Here is a 12,319-nt window from a genome sequence, read left to right as displayed (position 1 = left end):
GGCAGCAAGGACCAGACTTCTTGTCTTATGTGTGCTAGAACAGGATTGGCAACAGAGGGCCAAAAGACAAGATGCTTCCAGTATGCAACACTTAACACCAAACTGGTTCATAACACTTAACATCAAACTGGTTCATAATAGTCACAGTTCTCTGTATTAATCAAAGTTTATTAGCATAACAGCCTTTTAACAGAACATATTTCAGCTGAGTCATTCAGAGGCAGGCAAATTTCACTAGTCATGTTTTTTGTATTCATTTTTTTAAAAAAAATACAGACCAGCATATGTGTTTAAGTACTGTGTTTTTGTTGATACCTGCTACGAGGCAGTCTGCTTCATTTTTCAAGTAGTAATATCAACAACTAATTTCATTGAAGATGAAATCAGGGTAAATCTCAAGTCAGGACAACAGCAATGATAGATCAGGCAGCCAGGTATTTCTGCTGCAAATAATACCACAGAAGCACCCAGGAATCTGGCTGGATTGACTATCATTTGGTTGCTTGGCATCTGAATCACCATGATTTAAATGTTGATGTAATTTTCTTTTTTTATCTTTGAACTACATAGTTCTGTATGAACACTGTTAGGGCAAGAGCCAGACTGCCTAAATTCTGCCAAAGTTGTAGTTCAGATGAAATCTGGGTGCCTGAGCATGACACAGATGTTACCTAAGGCTCATGAAGAACCTTGTTATTTTGCTTAAGATCCAGACATGGATGAAAATTCAAACACATCACTAGGTTTAGAATATTTTTCATTGTGCAAGGACTGATTTAAAGCTAGCAACATGCATGCTTTCTGGATCATGTTGCAAGATCTAAGTTCAACTCCTTGTGTATGTGATCTCAATTTTTCCCCAAGAACTGAGTAAAAAAACATTGTCTTGGATTCTGAAGGAAAGTTGAATTCAAACATGGCATGGCTTACATTGCCAAGGTGAATGCCAAAAATGCAATTTTACTGGCCACATGTTGAAAGTTACAGCAAAAGTAAAGCTTCTGAATATACTTGGCAGAGTGGCAATCCTGGGACAACTTTTCAGCTGGTTAAAGTAGGTAAGTGCTATCCGCAGATGAATTCAGTATGCATTTCATAAACAGCAGATAACTTCATTGAGTCCTACCTCTGATGATATATATTAATTTTTCTTCACCAGTAAACATTGTGCAGTCCAGACACTAATCACAAGCTACCACATAATTCTTTTGAGGAAAACTGAGAAAGGATGTAACCTATATATAAAGGCAAATGCTTGCTTTTCAGGTACTAGCTGCAAGAGTTCTCATTTTCTTCTTCCAAAATATTTTAGAGAGTCAAATGGAGTTTCCAAGAGAATTTCAGCAGGAAAAACTTTGTTAATTGCAATATCTGGGCTTCAAAACTTTTGCCTTTTGCCCATTTATCTGCTATCCATGACAACCAGAAGGATGGAAGTCTGCAGTGGTACAGAGACAGCAAAGCAAAAAGAACTGAATGGAGGCTATGAGGGCATGCACACCAGTGAGTTATTTGACTTATTCAGATGTTTTAAGAATATGAAGTGATCCTTAGAATTAAGTCCAAAGACAGCCAAGATCCTAATCCTGAAACATCAGAACTAAACCACTGCAAAATCAACACAGAAATATGGGAGAAGAGTAAGGGCGTGCTCTTTATAAATTCATAGTCCTTCAAACCCTTTGAACTGTTTCAGTTCTCCTGGCTTTATACACACACACACACACACACACACACACATATACATATAATGAAATTCACAAACTGTGAACTGTGAACAGAATCATGTAATTCATGTATCATCGCTCCATTACTAACTCTCAGGTGAGTCCATTTTAGTTCAAGTGAGAAGTAAACACTTTGTCATTAAATCTGTATTTGAGTCTTTACTGAATTTGTCTTTAACCAGCAGCATGTTCCTGGAATTATAGAAACTATCAGCTGAACGGAACGGATCCATGTAAGAAAACAAACGGTATGGATTTCCAAAAAATCTCTCTCCATTTCTTTTTATAGGCTATATAATGTACTGTGTACAAATTAGAATCATGTAAATGTCAGGGAGGTGGCTAGCTATGGAAGAGATGCTCAAAGCAGCAAAGAAGTTAAGCACATGCCTGAAGTAGAAAGGGCTTGTGGACACAGCAAAAGGATAATGTTTTTTAGGGGAATAGTATATTATCTATCTACTTCTTTGGGAAAATAGATTAGATATACTCTTGAACCCTATATCCTTATCTTTCATTTAAATGATTTTAAGTGATAATAATGGAGAATTGTAAAGCAATAAATAGACAACCACTGACCAACTGTAACATACCTGCTTTACGTGACAATAGTTTTAACTACAACAGATATCTAAGCTAAAAAAAAATAATCCGCCTTGTCTGTTTAGGAAGAGTAGTAAAGAAAATATTGATACAGTTTTACTTTCAAGTTATTGCAGAGATCTGAAAATCCTGCTGTAACTAAAAGGAACTTGCATTGTGTGTTTTTTAAAATGACAAGTACTTGCTGCTCCGGCTCTTCAGGAGTCAGTGGAGACAGCTTCATTTCAGTGGGCACTGGACCTAGGAAAGGGCATCTCCTCTGGTTGTATTGTTATGGCTGCTGCTTCCATTGATAGACTGCAATCTGCATATGCATTGGAAACTCTATTTGATTAATTACAGTGCAGTGGCTTAAAAGCTCTATGAGTTAGTATTACACCTACAACATTTCCAATAATAAGGCTGTCACATACAAACTTTTGAAGTTATTTTAAAAAATATGATCTTATTTCCCTATAAATAATAAGGACACTTAATAGTACAACAGCCTTACGATCTTGTTTATAAGCATTTCAAACCTTGCACGTCATTAAATAAAAATCTGAATCCCTCCACTGGCAAAAGCCATAGACTTTTTATTGTAATAACAACCATTTTTATGTATTTATTTCAACTTTTTTATTAAGGTCTAAATTTTTATAGAAACTAACAAAACTTTCACCTGGGCCTTTGAGAAATCTGTCTTCCTTCAGCTTGTCTACCCAATGCTAAAAACTTTCCTGTCTATAAATATTTTATTACAGTCAACACAGGCAAAGGCAGGATAATAAGAAAGAGTAGCAGCAATTACAAGCAAAGGAGACATGAAACTTGAAACACATTCACATCAATGGGAGCAGAAAATTTCTATCCCTAAAGACAGCACAAGTATCATACCTAATTTTCTTGATGTTTGGATTGTCAGATGGTGCCAGTGGAAAGCAATTAATACTTTAGGGCGACTTGATTTGTGCAAATGCCATCTCAGCTTTTATTCTGATCCAAGTAGTACTAAAGACTTCAGAACAAATTTTGAAGCAAAGAAAAACTAAAGATGTTGCAAAACACAAACAAGTGATAAGTGCAAGATTAGTTTCCCAGCACTAGGTTGTGCTCACCTAACCTGCTTTTTTGAGGCAAAGGAAATGCAGTAGATCTAATCTGTCTGCACTTCAGAAAAGCATTGTCACAGAGGAAATTACTGATTGAAATAGGAACTAGGAGAAGGACTGTGAGCTAAGTATGGACCTAGCTTACAGCAATAGGAAAATGGGATGAGGGAGTGTTCAGTCGGGAAAGTTAGAAGAAAGTTATCAGCAATTACTGAAAGATCAGTTTGGGAATCTTACTAAACATTTAACTTTTTCATTCATGAAATTGGCAAGCAAAAGTGCAAGTTTTCTGATAAAACATAGGAGACTCAATAGGCATCATAAATGTAAAGGAGTAGGAGATCTTGTTTGGAAAGAACTGAATGATCTTAAGAATGAAAGAACTAGAAGAGACATGAAGCCACAGTATAAAATGAAACATCATGTATTAGGTAGGATTTGTCCACTGGCAAACCGATGCAGCTGCATATATAAACTGAACACAAAAATGGCTATCAGCCATCAATGGTAATGTGGCCATTGAAAATTATAATGAAATCCTAGACCACATCAGACAAAGTATTTTCAATAAACAGAAATGTTCTGGTGAGAGCTCGTATGGCATATCATGTTCAGTTCTGCTACACGCACCCACACTCAGCACATATACAGCAAGAACTTGCTTGTTGAGTGAAACAAGAGTGAAGACTGAAAGAGAAAATGATTGCTGTGACTAAATACACTAGATAAACAAGCCTTGGAGAACAGAAGGAACTGTTTAGTTGAAAGACAACATAGGTACTAGAAAACAAGTATAAAATGGCCATAAGTACATTTAGGCTAGAAATCAGCAGGAAGTGTCTAACTACCAGGAAGGTCTGAAACAGTCCTCTGACAGCAGGATGAAAACAAATTCACTGCTGTTTTACTAAAGCACCTGCTTTTAAGATGGAACGTGCTTTCTGCAATGTGTTTTTTACATTATGTGGTTGCCTGTGATCATTCAAAAGCAGCCTACATCACTGGGAGTTTCTTCCAGATCGAGAACTATCCTTGCAGGCACTGAGAGAAGCCAGGAAAGGAGAACTCAGAAATCGTCTGGTATCCTGTTAGCAATCTTCAAGAAGCTTAATAATTGCCTGCATATTGAAGCGTGGCTTGATAGGAGCCTCCAGCTTTTTCTAACTTAACATCTTTCAACTTTCCTCTGCCTATCCTCCCAAATGTTGCCAGATTGATCAATGTCTCTCTCAAATTGAAAAGAAGTCAGACCATGGGAGTGGAGGACAGAAGCTCGTCATTTGGGAAAGGACAAGTGGCAAAGAGACAGTGAGACTCCGTAATGTGAGGAATACAAAGAACTTCTGGTATGGTATTAAATGAATAGCAAAGCTGATTAATAAAGTCAAATAAAAATCCCCCCATCTTCTAATCTAAGCTGTCTGTTCTGAAACAAATAGATGCCTTATCGTGCTGACTCACTGCCATCATACTCCTTCCTCTGATCTCCAGCTGGGATACCTTCTGTGTGTTCAACCTGCCAACAGCAGCAGGCTGCATGGCCTCTGGGAAGAGCTAGTTTTGGGATTTCTTATGTCTTAGTTGGAGCTGAAGTCACCAAGCAAGCCTCTGGGCGCTCACATCATCTTCTCACCACAACACTTGAGAGAACATGCCTTTCTTTTGTCTTCCCCTGGCAACTCAGCTGGTGCCTGATGCCACAGCACAGTGAAATGTTCAGGGGTACAGATTCTACATTTTGAGATGACGGAGCATTAATTGGGATGGTGGCTGGAGCCTTGTTCTATGCTGCATTACAAAGGATGAAACAGAATGGGTGAACTGTTCTGCCCTTGGCTCTGCTGGGTTTGCTGTAATGTCTATCAGCATTCATCTGCCTTTTTAATTTTTCCCTTTCCTCTAGCTACCGGTGAGGTTCAGGAGCCAGTGCTGAGAATAAGAGATGGGGTTAATCCAGCCTCTTTCAAGTTTGAGATTTGCTCATCATTTACACCTCCCTTTTTAGGGATTAGATTTTGTACACCCACATCACAGATAATTGCGCCTTACAAAACTTACCCAAATCATCTCTGCTGATTTTCAGTTTGCTTGCCATCCTAGCAACTCTGGGGGGCATAAATATCCTCTCAGACCCTGTTGGCACCTGATGCATGGAAATTAGCATGTCTTGGTGATTCTATCCCTTCCCCATTGGACCTGACAGTGAGCCCGGCTCACCTCTGCCATTTGGAATTGCTTTCACTGCTGGGGGTTTTTTTTGTGGTTTTTTTGTTTGTTTGTTTGTTTGTTTTTCCAGGAAACAGAAATCACAATCACTTTGGAACAAAGCAGGAATTTTATTTTTTTTCTTCTTCATACATAATAGACCTCTAAGTGTCGATACAAACCCCAAACTCAGCTTTTCCACCTGGACTACTGGCTGCACCACTGCTGTGACAGCTGAGAGACGACGGTCCCCTCCACCCGGCCCATTTATTTCACGCCTCCCTCAGTGTTTTTCCCGACGGAGACTCCCACAGGCTCGCCGCGGTGGCAGACACCCGCATGATTCACCAGGGACTGTTTTCCTTGGCCCGGGGTCTCCGCGCGGGGAATGGGATTTCCATTCCTCGACGCTTCCCTTGGTCCGCTTCCCTGGAAGGGCGATCGGGCCCGGCGCGGGGAGCACGGTGCCGGCCGGAGGGGCGCCGCCGGGCCAAACCCGCACCAAACCCGCCCCGCCTGCCCCTAGCGGGGACCCTACGGCCAGCGCCTGCGGGGAGAGCCCCCTCGGCCGGGGCAGGCGCTCCTCCTCGGGGCTGCCGGAGCGCCCTTCGCCGCCCGCCCGCTGCGCAGGGCCAGGTCTGACAGGGAGGAACCGGCGGCGGGGCCGACATGCGCGGCGGGCACGGGGCGGCGGGGCCGAGACGGGGCCACCGCGGCTGAGAGCCTGAAGCGGGGGGAGCGGGGCCAGCAGCCCGCGTCCCTGGCGATGCTGACGGGAAGGAGCGGGTCCCGCGTCCCTCGAGGGGCAGGCGGGACGGCGTGGGGCCGACGGGCCGTGTCCCGTGAGGGCCGTCGGTCCCGTTTCTTCCCTGACGGCCGGCGGGAGGGAGCGGGAGGCCAGCCCGCGTCCCTCACGCGGGACAGGCGGGAAGGAGCGGGGCCGCGTCCCTCGCACGGGGCAAGCGGGAGGGAGCGGGCCGGCAGCCTGTGTCCCTCGCGGGGCAGGCGGGAAGGAGCGGGACCGCGTCCCTGGCGGCGGAGGCGGCTGAGGACAGAGGGACCCGGCCACCCGCGGCTGCTCCCGGGGCCGCGCGGGGAAGAGCCGGCTCTGGAGGTCTGGGCAGGGAGGCCCCCGTCTCTCTAGCGGGACCCCCCCGCTGCCCTTCCCTCAGCGCGGCCCAGCCGGGCTGCAGCCGCTCGGGGACGGGGCTGGCGGCAGGCGGCAGCTCCCCTCAGTCCGCGGCGCTCCCGGGGGGGCGGGAGGGGGAGCGCCGTCCGGGGCCGCGCCGAGAGGGGAGGAGGCGCTCCCGCGCTCGCCGCCGGCCGCCGCCGCTGCCCACCGCCCAGCGGAGCGGCCCCGTCAGCCCCTCAGGTAAGCCCGGCTCTGCCGCCCTGCCCCGCCTCGCCTCGCCTCTGCCGCCCGCCAGGCGCGTCCGCGGCGTCCCGCCGGCGGCCACCCGCAACCCCGCTGCCTCCCGCGCCGCCCGGCGGGCTCGGCACCGCCGGCACCTCCGGGGCACGGCACAGCCTGCCGCGGGGGTCACCCCCGCCCCGGGGCCCCGGCTGGGCGGAGGGAGGGCCCTGCCCTGCGGCGGCGGTGACCCGGGGGCCCGCTCCGGGTGCGGGGGCGGCCGGGGAGAGCCCCGCGGTTGGCGGGGGCTGCAGCGCGGGCGGCGGGGGCCTGGCGGGGAGCGGGAGGCCGAGGCAAGGGGCCGCAGCGGGGTCTGGGGCTGGGCTAGATGCTCGCTTGCTGGGTCCTGCTGCAGCGCTTTGCCGCTCGCGTTTCAGCCGCAGAAGTGTTTCCTTTCCTTTGGGTGGGTGGGTCTGGGCGAGCTCCCTGTACAGCCGCTTCCCTGTGGGGGCTTCGGTAACTCATTTAACGGTGCATATGCTGTAAGGAAAAACCCCACTGTATTTGAAAGTCAAAATCGGAACCAAACTTTACCTAGAGACATTTGTTAGTGAGCAGCCCGCAGGTGTCTTCACCGGTTTCCAGCAGGCCAGGCCAGGGCTGGCAGTCCCCGTGCAGTGGGACAGCCCTGCAAGGTAGCTCCGCACTGGAGCAGTCACCTCTGACACGGCTGTCCCCGAGCGGTGGGTAGAGCCCTGCACTGTCACCTGAGTGGTCACCTCTGACACGCAGCGTGGGAGCTGCCCGGGCTTCCCGAGAGCAGCGCGTTGGCTGGAGACACAAGGAGTTGGGACAGTTTGCTGCATGTAATATACATTCCCTGGAAACCCAACCTAGATGGTGCTCTTTAATCTTACAAAAAATGTTGTGGCATCTTTAATGACCACATATTCCTGTTTCAGAAGGCAGTTCTTTCTGTGTCAGACTGACCGCTGTCACTGCTTAACCATGGATTAGTGTCAGCAGAAAGGGAAGGGTGCAGCCTACTGGTTTATGTAATATTTCCTAAATGCTTGGGTTTTCTTTTGGGGCCATCATTCAAGGGGTGAATGATTCTGATTGAGATCTGACAAGGTGACATGCTGTGCTGTCAGGCAGCTGATTGCTTCAGATGAAATTATCATGCTGAATCTGATCATAAAATCTCCTTAATTCAAGGGCTTAATAAAATACACACATGGCTTTTCCATAAAAACCTACAGAATGTACAAAATAATTTTTGAGTTATACACTTTCCATATAGATGTGTCAGCTTTAAGCACTAGATTTTTTAAACTTCTCCTCGTGTACTGTATATCATTATGATTATAACTATATTCATAAAATTAAAATTTATTTATTTTATATCTTAAGAAAATGTAGCACTCAATTACACAAGGCTGCAGCTTAGATCCTCATCTTGCACTCAATATTCACACTTAATTACTTTATGTGAGTCTTTCCATTGACTTCACTGGGTTTTCTCAGAAAAACGCACACTCTATTGCTTATGATCTGGGCCTTCGGGACCCAGCTGTAATACTAAAAGATGTTGTAGTCAGTCCAGGCAAACTAGGGAAAGGCTAATCAGATCCAAATACTCTCCCATGACTTACAAACTATCTCCATGGGAGGGTAAAACACTAAGCACTGCTATTTAATTATAATCTGGACATCATTAACAAGCTCCTTTTATATAGTGTATTCATTGTTAGAGTGTGTTTTCATTACGAGCAAGGAGTATGTAGAATGAAGTGGTTTTAATCCGCAAATTATTCTTTTTCACTGGTGCTGGTACTGGGGCAGTCTGAGTTTGCAAATAAGTTTCAGAACTACTGTTTCTGTTCACAATTAACAGTCTGTTATGGTTTGTGACTGCACTTCACAGAGAAAAAACTAAGCAGCCCACATATGTATTATACATCGTATAATATATGTTTTCATATAAATACCTACTCTTTATGGTAAAATTGAAGTTTCTTAGTTTTCCCCTGCTACTCTTCTGGGACCTTTGTGGAAACTCTGATGTCTAGATCAGATTCAGAACCAGAAAGTGTAAATGAGTCTTCCCGAAAAGAACAAGATAATGAAAAGGTCTATTGTCCAAGTGGCAACTGAAGAAAAATCATAATGTAGAGACTGATGGTGTCATAAAATAAGAATTCCCACTGCTAAAGCTTGCTCTCTGACCACTGGAAACTATGCAGAGTAAACCATACTATGGGTGCACTGTTCTACAGCATCACCATTGACTTTTATGTGGTGAGTTTCTGAAATTACTGAAATGGTCACCAGCTTCAGCTCTGAGCAGGGATTGGAGGTGCTGACCTGCAGAGGTCCTTTCTGACCTAGATTATTCTACAATTCTGTAATTTAATAGTTATTAGTTTTGCAACAGTGGTATCAGGTATGTGATTTAGATGAATGACTTAAAAATAAATAATAGATCCCTTAATGTTCTTTATTTCATCAGAGTTGTAGAAAATTAAATTATACATGTAGTGCATATATTCTAAGCCCTTTAGATAATGGAGTCCATTGTGTAAAAGTGCTACCGTGATATTTACACCTCACAATAAAATTTAATGCTGATCTTTGCTCTTTCTGAAACACTGTATGTTTTGGTGTGTATACTCATCAAGACATGTGTGTGCTTATCTGATCTCAGTGCTTGGACAGGCAAACTGTTCTTCCCCCATCCCCAGCACTCTTCTGATGGCTTCCAGGATGCGGTTGCCCTTCCTGTAGCACTTCCAGCTGCACTCTGCATATGGGTACTCATGTACAGTGTTGGGTTTGTGCAAATATTTGGCTAACTACCAAATGTCATTAACCTCCCTTCTAGGAACTGCTCTATAATGCATTTTGGGTCTTCCTTTACTGTTTCAAAACCGAAGTTAATTTAGTCCCCTGTCACATCTGATTTTATTGTCCAGGATAAAATTCAGCTGTGGGCATTTGTAGCAGCAGTCAGAATAATTAGGTACTGATAGAGTTTCTTTCAGCTGCAGCCCAATTGCTCTACAAGGCAGGGGCTCTCTCGATATAGAGAGCTCTGGAATATCCTTTTAGCTGCTGAGGTAGGGATATGTGCTGGATGAGGAGGACCATATGAAAACATAGGAAAAAAAGCTGGAAGACTTTGTGAATCCATCGTTGTCATCCTGTCCCCATTACTATGCAGACATGTCTGGAACAGGCAAGTTGCCATCAAATGCTTGATTGTGCCCTTCTGCAGACACAAAACAACAATATGTGGCCATAAAACTCCCTGTCAGGAAGTAGACCTTAATCGACCCATGCAAAGAATTTGTCCCAGTCTTCTTGTGCCGGAGTACACAACTTCTGGTCCTAAACCCACTGCAGATTTGGGTTACTCTTACTGTCTGGACATTCATTATTTTAGATTGATAAAAGATGGGAGCTACCAACTCCACAGTTGTGTTGTTGTGGTGGCTTGCTGTGCTACCGTGAAAGCTGTTTGCATTTGGGTTGTCTCTCTCAGAATACACCTGAATTGCTAATTGACTTTTAGATAATGAGTTTCCCAGATTCATCTGACACTAGTGACAACATGAATGGCCAAAGTTAGCCTCTTAAAAGGAGCTGAAGAATGTATTAACAAGGAAGTACTGCTCTGCTGCTTTGCAGGATTTAGTGCAGTGGTAGGTAGGTTTATGTACACATAGTGCCTGCCATCAGGGTTTAGGAGCAGATGAGGAATTTACGAAATTAGAACACTTGCAACCTGGTTTCTTCTTCATGATTTAACCATGTTGGTGAGGTGCAGTTGACAACCATGATTAGGGGAGTGGTACCTGTTCTGTGCTGTTGAGCCTAGTGAAGTCTTCCTTGTGTAGCAAGGAGTTGTAGAAAGTCCAGTGCATGATTTGGTGGAGCAGGATGGCAGTAGAGTGCTCCTTTGTAAGAGGAAGGCAAGATGGTACTTCTTGCCAATGTGCTAAATATCATCTTCCTGCTCCATGCAGTATCTGCATAGCTAGAGACAGATATCTTATGATTTTGGACTCTGTGGGGCTCTATAGCTATTTTTCAGAACTGGAAAAGGCCTGTGTCAGCAACTGGTCTAGAAAGATGGAGGAAATTGTTAATAATACTCTTATGTCCTGATACCCATGCCACACACAGTGATTTCAATGAGTAATGGACTAGTAATGCATGTGTTGGCTTGTGGATAGTGAAGTACCCTGGAACATGTTGTAATTGATAGTTAACAGGGCTTTACGGTGCTTGCTGTCCTTAATTTTGTTTTTTAAGGTCTGAGGTGATGGGATTGTGCATGAGACATTTTGTGGCTTTCATGTAATAAGAGCTTATTGGTTTTCTAAGTAACTCACTGTGCTTGCTAACTTGGGGACGCCAACTTGTTTTTTGTTGACTTATATAGAATGTTTGCGGTTCCTTTAACTTCAGCAAAAGCTTTTGATTTGATTGCCGTTTCCTGTTATCTTAAAAACAAGTAGATAATGAGTGCTGAAAGAACTTCAGAATGTTTTCCCTTTTATGCACTTGTGATCTTTATAACTTAAAAACACCGAAGCTGGATCTGCTGGCAGCTTAGTGAAAGTAAATGGCTGTCTCTTTTAATCATCAAACAAGGTAAGCTAAAGGCCTGAAGGCAACCTCTGTAGTGGCAATAACTGCTGCCTCTGGTGCTTTTTTTTGTCTTCCCTTTCCTTCCCATCTATGATGAGAAATTATATGGGGATCAAGAGAGGGGATATTATCTGCGGTTAGTAAAGGTGTTGATGTTCCAAGTAACTACTTAGAATTTTCCCTTCTGCGCATTGTGCCAGGTTTGTTGGCAGTTGGTGAAGGTGGAGAAGTAGGGGTTTGTGTAGTTCATGTTTCTGATTTAGCCTTGGAAGGGAACTTCTACTGCAAGACGCAGAAGGAAGTCACCCAGAGAAGCAGGAGACATGAGCTGAAACATTGCTACCCTGGTTTTCCAATTTCTTTTTCAGCATGATCTGCCCAGCAAAGGCAGGTACATTTTAAAGGTACCTGAATGAAAAAAAGGTGGCCTTCCAGGCCAGCAGCAGGGTTTCCCGATTCTGTGTGAAAGAAATATCCCTGAAGTGGAGTAAGAGATGGAAGGACACTGACTTCAGCATAAGCCACAGAGCATGTCTTTTCCCTTGACATTATTTAAGAGTTCCCAGAATGAAGAGGAGAAATTTTAGTAACATGCACCATGCAGTGGAGAAGATAACTGATTTGTCACCACTGATGCTGAATATTCATTAGTGTGTCTGCCCAAAAAAGCCATCAATCCCTTATGA

At 44.7% G+C, this 12,319-nt stretch overlaps 1 protein-coding gene across 5 annotated transcripts in view; it reads left to right on the top strand.

Moving 5' to 3' along the window:
• Positions 1-5,812: 5,812 nt before the first annotated feature.
• MATN2 (matrilin 2) overlaps positions 5,813-12,319 on the top strand; it is a 77,611-nt gene continuing 71,104 nt past the window's right edge. For 2 of the 5 annotated variants that reach the window (XM_037379846.1, XM_037379844.1), the window contains exon 1: positions 6,332-6,998. The gene's annotated coding sequence lies outside the window, so the exon portion shown is untranslated. Of the gene's footprint in view, positions 6,263-6,330; positions 6,999-12,319 lie in introns of those variants that run through there. The other 3 variants (XM_037379845.1, XM_037379849.1, XM_037379848.1) reach the window with 3 other exon arrangements.

The sequence above is a fragment of the Falco rusticolus genome, chromosome 3 (assembly GCF_015220075.1).
Source record: "Falco rusticolus isolate bFalRus1 chromosome 3, bFalRus1.pri, whole genome shotgun sequence".
NCBI classification, from domain to species: domain Eukaryota; kingdom Metazoa; phylum Chordata; class Aves; order Falconiformes; family Falconidae; genus Falco; species Falco rusticolus.
Note: the sequence above shows the minus strand (reverse complement) of the source record. Positions and strands in the feature narration are given on the sequence as shown.